This window comes from Anas platyrhynchos, chromosome 28 (assembly GCF_047663525.1).
Source record: "Anas platyrhynchos isolate ZD024472 breed Pekin duck chromosome 28, IASCAAS_PekinDuck_T2T, whole genome shotgun sequence".
Taxonomy (NCBI): Eukaryota; Metazoa; Chordata; class Aves; order Anseriformes; family Anatidae; genus Anas; species Anas platyrhynchos.
The window spans coordinates 1638890-1647048 of record NC_092614.1 but is presented as its reverse complement, the minus strand read 5'-3'; the positions used below and the strand labels follow the sequence as shown (position 1 = coordinate 1647048).

At 39.2% G+C, this 8159-nt stretch overlaps 1 long non-coding RNA gene across 1 annotated transcript; it reads right to left on the bottom strand.

The window, feature by feature from the left end:
- Positions 1-961: 961 nt before the first annotated feature.
- Positions 962-8006, bottom strand: LOC113840013 (uncharacterized). The gene is made up of 2 exons (XR_011805223.1): positions 7333-8006; positions 962-3406 (listed from the first exon to the last, which is right to left on the bottom strand). It is a non-coding gene; the product is annotated as an uncharacterized lncRNA (long non-coding RNA).
- Between the last annotated feature and the right edge of the window lie 153 nt (positions 8007-8159).

The following is an 8159-nucleotide window of genomic DNA, read 5'->3' as shown; positions in this document are numbered from 1 at the left end:
GTGGTAGTGTATGTGCATGTGTTTTGTAGAAGCGTATATGATTGTTTAATGCTGGTAATTTGGTGGTCGCAGGATGGTAAAGACTCCTGCTCAAATGGCAATAGTTTAAAAGATAACAAAGTTATTGGTAGTGCTTTGAGATCAATGAGTTACCAATTTTAAAGATGCCATTAAAAGAAACCAATTCTTCAAGAAGAGGGGAGTTGTTCTGTGCCACGTAGTTACGATTTGGTGATTGTGAGCTTAACCTGCAGGCCTCCATACGCTCTTGCAAAGGAAACAGGAATTCCTCTCTGACTTCTCAGACTGAAAAGTACATGAGGATCAAAATAGCAGCTGTCAGGGAAAATACATGCAAGCTTTAGAGTCCCAGTTCAGCACATGGAAAGCCTGTCAGGGCAGCAGGGAAAGGATGTGCATTTGAAATGGATATTCTCATAACCAAATTTCACACTCGGATTTACAGTTCATAACTAACGATTTCGGCAACGGTGAGTGTGGGATGCATCTGAAGAACGGGCAGAACAGTAATTACCTCAAACTGAAACTACTCCAGCTGGATGTCACTGTGCAATGAGGTGTTAACAGTTTTAAGTATTTTATGGAAAAAAATAAAACAAGGATTGCGTTCAAGGCTGCAGGATTAAATCAGCAGTGAAAATAGTCATTTTTTCCCCCTGCTTTTGATGCTCTCCTAGGGTGCTTGCACTGTCATTCTCTTGTTTGTATTTGCATATGCACACAGGCTCCTGGCCACCTCTTATATATTCTTAATCAGCGAGGTTCAGATTCTTGGTGAAGCTAACGGTCCATTTCCAAAACTTTTTATGAACAATTAACCTGGTTTAATAAAAGTGTTCTGAAGACGACATGTTTTTCATATGCCGTATGGTACATGTTGAAATCCTGACTCATTTAGCAGAGGAGTTTTGCTGGGAAAATGAAGAAAAAACAAAACAAACAAAACCAAAACAACAACAAAAAGCTGTTGGGGCAGGGGGGTCAGGTGCAATGTGTGGGTTTCTTCTTTCCCTTCCATTAGGGTCAGGTCCTTTACTTGCTCCTCAGTTACTCCAAGAGCAGCACAAATGTGCAGCATCAGTCAGTCCTAAGAGCAGTTCTCTAAGAGCATAGACCAGATGTGAAAGAATCCCTAACAATTAAAATCCAGATGGGTTGGTCATGAAAACCTTCCATCACTTTGAATGAAGACTTAAGTCTTCTGCTTGACTAAAACGTGAAAAGTGGCGTGGAAGGTGAAATATTTTAATAGGTTTACATAATTTTGGGGACAGCAAGCAAAGCTTTCTGTAATGGTTGGACGTAGAGGTTGTATTCCTGCAGATGGGACCTTTTCATCAGATGTTGTTTTCATTTTCCTTTTAAATGCAGGCTTTTACACAAGGCAGCAGTAAGGAATTTTGCAGTGGCTCTGGAACATGAACAGAGAGCATGCTAGGCCCATTTGTAATAGCCTCTTTCCATTGGTAGAAGAATCTGTCCTCCAAAGGATTATCTCCCACCTAAAATTAAACATTACAAGGCAATAAAATCTCAACCCTGACGTACACTCCAACAGTAGCAATCATTGTCTCCATTTTCTGTGGTAGTGGAAAAAGCAAGCAGTTGAGTTTATATCCTCTGGCAGTCTGATAGGCTGACATTCATTAACTAAACTTCGTAAAATCACTTCTCAGAACAATGCAAACTGTTTTCCACGCAAATATCACCTCTCCTATTCGTCATCAGCTTTGAGGAGCTGGCCCTGCTTTTGAGACAAATTTGCAAGTTCATCCTCTTGTTTAAGTCGTTCTCAGAACTGTAGTGTGACTTTCTCCCAAGGTCTTCGCAGATCTCATTTAGTGAATGTGGTAGGCTGTAATTTGTTAATTAGTTTTACGGTGAATGCGGCAGGAAAAACAAAACTGTGGTTTCAGGATTAAGAAACAATACCCATCTTGGTGAGCAGATTCTGCTCCTGCTTTAGGAGCTGTGTGGCAATCCCCCGACCTCAAGTGTGTAACTGATTAGTGGCAGTTTTACATTTTTGTATGAACAGCTGGGCTAGATTTGCAAAAAGGGAGTGTTCACAGCTGCACCTGGAGAGATCTAAAACTGATCTCAACACATTGACCACAACTGAACGACCGACTTCCCCGAGTAACAAGGCCTGAAGTTTATCAAGTTGAGCACTTTAAATTAGTGCATAGTTTCTACATAAGCTTTATTTTCTCTGATTTGGTAAATTCTATGATTTCCCCCCCTCTGCCTACATTCCACTTAAAATCACTGGGGTACTGCTTAACGTGGTTTCATTAATATTTCTAAGCAGCAAGACACCATTACCTGATAATTGAAATGCCCAGGAAAAAAAAAATAAATAATGATTTTGCAGTTGGTAAATATTTTAGCAAATGTGAGTTACATAAAACTTGGGCAGCCATACAGGATGCAACATTTCATTTCGTCATCTGCAGGCTTAACCAGTCACAGTAAGGGACAGCATAGTCCTGAAGAAAAAAAAAAAAAAAAAAGGAGCAGTGCTGAATAAGAATTTACTGAGGGCTGGTGTAGGAGGATAGGAACAGGATGGGAACATCAAACAAGATAAGCGTGGTCTCCTTAGGAAATCAGGTTAAGGATAATGTGATCGTACAGTTAAAGACTATAGTTTGCAGCTGTATATGGGAGAAGCAAGATATAACAGAGAGAATTTACTTTTGTTTTTTGTGGCTTCTGAATGCTTGGTTTTGAAGCAACTTTTCTAGAAAAAAATAATTATATGTAGTAACTGTAATTTCTCATGAAATTAAACAATCTGAATCCACTTTGCTGCCATTTTGGTTGCAGTAACTTAATGGCATAACAGTCATTGCAGGACTTCGCTAATGAGAAGGCGTAAGTAAAGATCGAGCTGTTTGGCTCTGTAAGAATGTTCTAGAGGACCATTGTTTAAGACACAATACTTGGTAGAATTTGTGTATAGCGACAATTAATAATAACCTTTATCATTGTGGTTGAAAACAAAAATGTAGAAAGCTCTCCTCTCTTTTACTAGCATAAAAAGTAAATAAAACAAGATGGCTTCAGGATTCGTAAGTAGTTAGCTAAGTAATTGAAAAAATCTTAATTTGTGTAATCCTTAAAAATCCTAGCTTTTCCATACCTGTTATTTTCTGCAAGGTCCAGACTGCAAACGCACTTTTAGATTTTTCCTTTACTCCATCACTTCTCTTCATTGTTGCTTACTTTTTTTTTAGCTGATTCATTTCTCTTTCTCTCTCTCTTTTTTTTTTTTTTCCCAGCGATTTGAGCCCTTTATGCTCATTCATACTCTCATACTCTGTTATATGGAGTGAATCTTATCCTTGATTTTGAAGTCTTTTGTTCGATTATCTCTCTGTACCTGCAGAAGGGGAAAGCAGCCGTGATAAAAACTTTAAACTCTGTTCCATTGCATTCCCACCTCTCTACTAAGGAAGATTGCTGTGATAACATTGAAGATTAATTTTTGTTTGTGGAGAAAAGCTGGTTTGAATAAATTGAAGGACTTTTGACAATGTTCTGAGGTCCTCCACTCTGCAGGTGCTAGCAGAGTTAACAGCGTCTTAGAGAAAGGAAAATAATTTCACAGACCATTAGGGCTGGTGGGAAGCAGCAGGATCAGGTTTTAATGAATACAGGATCAAAAGCATCTTAAAGCAAAACAGCACTGAAAACAAGAGCAGGCTCATCAGGGAAGACAGGAGATGCTTCTAACGAGAAACAAAGGACCAACTCAAAGACATTTGGGAGTCACTTTCTCACAATAGTGCATTTTAAAGTATAATTTCCTCTTCTAAAAAATTAGCTTTGATACTTTTCCAATACGTGTAAAAATAGTACTACGAACAGATTCCCTGCAATTAAAATCTCCCAAGTCAGAATTTTTCCAAAAGAGGTCAAGACTTGTTAAACAATGTTTGTCTTCTCACAAATAAAACGTGTTCTGAATCACAGCAACAATGCTTAACTTAAGCTACTTTGCAGTATTTTTACGTCAGGAAAGCAAATTCTGACAAATACGTAACCAGATACTGGAGGGTTCTGACCTCTCAGGTCAGAAAGGGTGGTACCTGAAGAATTTTGGTACCTGTAACATTATACGTTGGTTGCAAAAGGACTGTTTACAGTCATAGTTTTTAATCTGGATGCCTAAAAAGTCACCTTGTTTCTATACTCTTCTGCATCTCTGCTTTGAAACTGGAAACAACCAGTTTCTAAAGTCGTCCTGGTTCCCAATGTTGTCATTTTTTATTATTACTTTAATAATTTTATTTTAGTATGAAGAAGCCGCTCAACTTCTCTACACTGTTAACATTTTTTAAAGGACAGGTAATGTTCAACTTAATTTTCTTATTCCATGCAATACTGAGGAGTTAGTTAATTTGTAAAACAGTTTGAAAAATGTCTTAATTAATATTTGACTTAAAGGAAGGATTGGAATACCGGACTCTATATAGCTCAGTACTTGCTATTCTGTTGCAAATTAAATTTTGAGGAAAAGGGATGCAGAAGAAAAAGCTCACCAGTTTCCTCTCCCTGGAGAATCCACAGACTGACTTGTTTCAAAGCAGCCTGTGTCTCAGAAGCTTTTCCTTTCATCACAAACCATATCAGCACTTACTGTTCTCTAGTGTGTTCTGCTAGTGCCAAAGCTTAGACTCCTTTGACAAGATAAATAATAATGTTGGCTTTGTACGGGGCTAGGTGAGAGCATGACATTTTCAAGAGGCTGGAGGAGATACCCTAGCAGAAGTCAGACTGGAGGGATAAAACCTATTTGATTTTCAAATGGCTAATATTATTTCACAATGAAACCATAGGAAGTCTGCAATACCGGGATTTTTTGTCTTAAATTTTAAACAAACAAACAAACAAAAAACATCCTCAAGCCAAGAAATGATTCCACTACTGCTTGTGAATACGCCACAGCATTCCTTTTGCATTGCATACAGAAAATGTGTTTTATGGATTTCTCGTTGACATGAGGAGAGGTGAATCAAATAACTTGCAATATTTGTTTGACTGTTGCATATATAAAAGCCTCATTAAGTCTCCCCAATGATTGGAGATGGATTTTGTTTAGAATGATTTTGTTTGTTTTTGCAACAAAGACAGCGAAAACAGGAAATAATTAAATAACTGTTTTCATACTCTCCTGATCATCAGAAGCCTATATGAGATTTTAATTAGTGCTGCGTTTTCAATAACTCTGTAGCCGTACGTGTTGCAGATTCTTTCCTGGATAACAGGGAGATAATTATGAGAATCCTGTTTTTCAGTCTCTCACTAAAGGGATGGCTGATACATTTAATCATGGTGTGGAAATGCTGGCAGCTTTCTCTGAGTTCAGCCTCTCTCTAATTACATTTTTAGATTTTTTAGTAAATTGAAAGGGAAAACGTAGGAACAAAATAATTAAAACCAAAGGGGAAGTGAATATTAAAAAGCAGGAGCTATTTAAAATTCTTGCACACAACTCTTTTACGGACATCAGTTTAATCAGCTTTGCATAAAAATCAAACTTACATTTACACAAAAGTAACACTTGCAAACCTATTTGTGTATGAGTATTTGCCAGTTCTTTTTGTGCAGAAAAAAAAAAAAAAACTGTCCTCCTTCAGTCAGGTGATACCAGGAATTATAACCCCAGTGAACGCATTTGAGGATTTGGTACTCTCACATGCACATTGGTGTTGGAACACACCAGCGCACTCCCATGTGAATTTTCAAGGTGCAAACACCTAGGAACTGTCCGGTAATTTTAATACAGAATTGGATTAAAGATAGACAATAGGGTTTGTGAAGAGTAAGTGACAGTATTTCACTTGGTATCTGCCACTGAGGAGGACAGAACTGACCCTAGATAACTTTTTCACATGGAGAAGGTGAGATTACACCTTCATTCTCATAGATATTTATCTAAAGTTATTTATCTAAATATCACCCAATTTAATTTTCTACTTCCTGGGAACAAGAGAACTTTGGTCAGAAGGATGTCATCAGCTGCAAAGGAGGCTGACCTCCCTCCTGCCATGTGACGCATGGACAGTCTTGAATTAAACAAGACATTTCTGTTTATTCTAAAAACAAACAACACCAACAACAAGCGGTATGAAAACTCCTCAACCTAAGCAGCGGGGGGTGAGGAGGATCTTTTGTTTCTCTAAAACTGGTCCTTTAAATTTCCTTCTGCATTTCAGCTATAGACTATAGAAGAATAAGTACATGAGTAAAAATGCAGAGTTTATGTTGGGAATGTGAAAGCCAGAGAAAAAGGAAAGGGTACAAAAATAAATTTCTAGGAGAAATGTGTATCCAGAATAGGAGTGGTACGACCATTTCTCTGCTTCCCACGAGGCAGTTTTATAGCATTTCTTCATTACAATGCAGCATTACCTGCTGTTTTTTCACCATGGGCAGCAGTTTGTGAAATGAAGGAAGGAAGCAGGGTCCAAAAATCAGTCATGACTTGGATAAGATGCTTGCCAAGAAAACCCAGGACACTGCAGAAAGTGTTAGCAATGAGAAGGGCAATATTGTCCGAGTCAGTAGTGGACAAAGGTAGAAGTCGAGTAAATAGGACCGGCTGTGCTATGAGAAGCTCCATTTTTCACCTGAGAATGAGGTCAGGAATAAAACGAGTGTGCGTTTTTAGTTTAAGTAGTCATGATATGTATTATACATTGTAAAATTAACTACAATGCCTTTCCAATTTCATTCACAGCTTTCACATCAGTTGTTACCCCATAAAAAGCCACTGAGTCTCTGACAAAGGACTGCTATTCTATGGTGCAGGATAAGCTTAGGAGAGTGGAAACATATTCAGAGTGGGAATATATTCATTACAAACTACAATTTCACAATCTGGTGTTGAATGCCTCAGAAGTTGTAATAGGCTACTATCAGTATGTAGGACAGGTAACACAGAACATGGTTTACCTTTGCTAAATCCACCAACATATATAGATATAGATATGTATGTCTCCTACCCTCCTTTAAATTTACCTCCTACTGCATTGTTGGTAGCATTCTGTATTCTAGCTCAGCTCTATAGTGTTTATATTATAAATACCTGGATAACTTGGTTATAGGGGTGTTTATTTGTGCAGCTGGATTAATTCACTCCAACACGAGGCTGAAACTCAGACAGGAAAGAAAGGCTAGCTCAGGATAAACCTGTACAGGTGTTTAATTAAGGACTACTAACACTGAGAATTGTGCCTCCTCTGGTTGCAAACCATTACAAATGAGAACAAAAGGCATGTGTATACATGAGAAAAGGTTTACCAGTAATTTGGGCTGGAAGGAACTTCAGGAGGTCATCTGGTCCAGCCTCCTGTCCGAGCAGGGTCACCGGCGTGATCTGCCAAGGCTGCTCAGGGCGTTATACAAACAGGCTTTGAAAACTGCCAAGGATGGAGACTGCGAAGCCTCTCTGGGCAGCCTGTCTGAACGCTTGACTCTCACCATGGTGAAAGCTCAATTTATAACAAGCCTCGATCTCTCATTTTGACTTTTGTTTCTCATCCCTCCTGCCATGTATCACTGTGGAATGCCTGACTCAATTTCCTTCATAACCTCCTTGTAGGTACTCCTTTAAGCTTTGTATTAAAACCCCTTAATGGCGGCTACAAGACAGACTTGCTTTATAATCCCTTTTGTTTTTAAAAAGGTTTAAAATAAGACTTTGCCTTGAGAAACCAATCTTCCCCAAACCTTGGCAAGAAATTCTCACTGCACACAGTGGGGGAAAGCCTCTCATTAAAAGCCCTGCTGCCCCAAGTGCTGTGGTGGTTTATGACCCTATGTTAGACGAAGGATGAGAACTATTTGTGCATTTTCACTTCACAACAACAAGCCCAACTCTCAGAAGCATGAAGGCAGGGCAAATGAAGAGGGGCAGATGAAGGCAGGCATCGCCACAGCAGCAAAAAGAACGGATACTAAATTAATAAAACCTAATGGAGCTCTGAACAGCCCTCAGACCCTAAAAGGACCCTAAAAGGACCCCAGAGGAGGCTGAGGGAATGGCGGCCGCACGCGCCGCCTCAGCTCGACGCCCTTCCCGCCTTTTTCCCCGCCCCCCTCCTCGCACCCCGCTCCCCCCCCCGCCC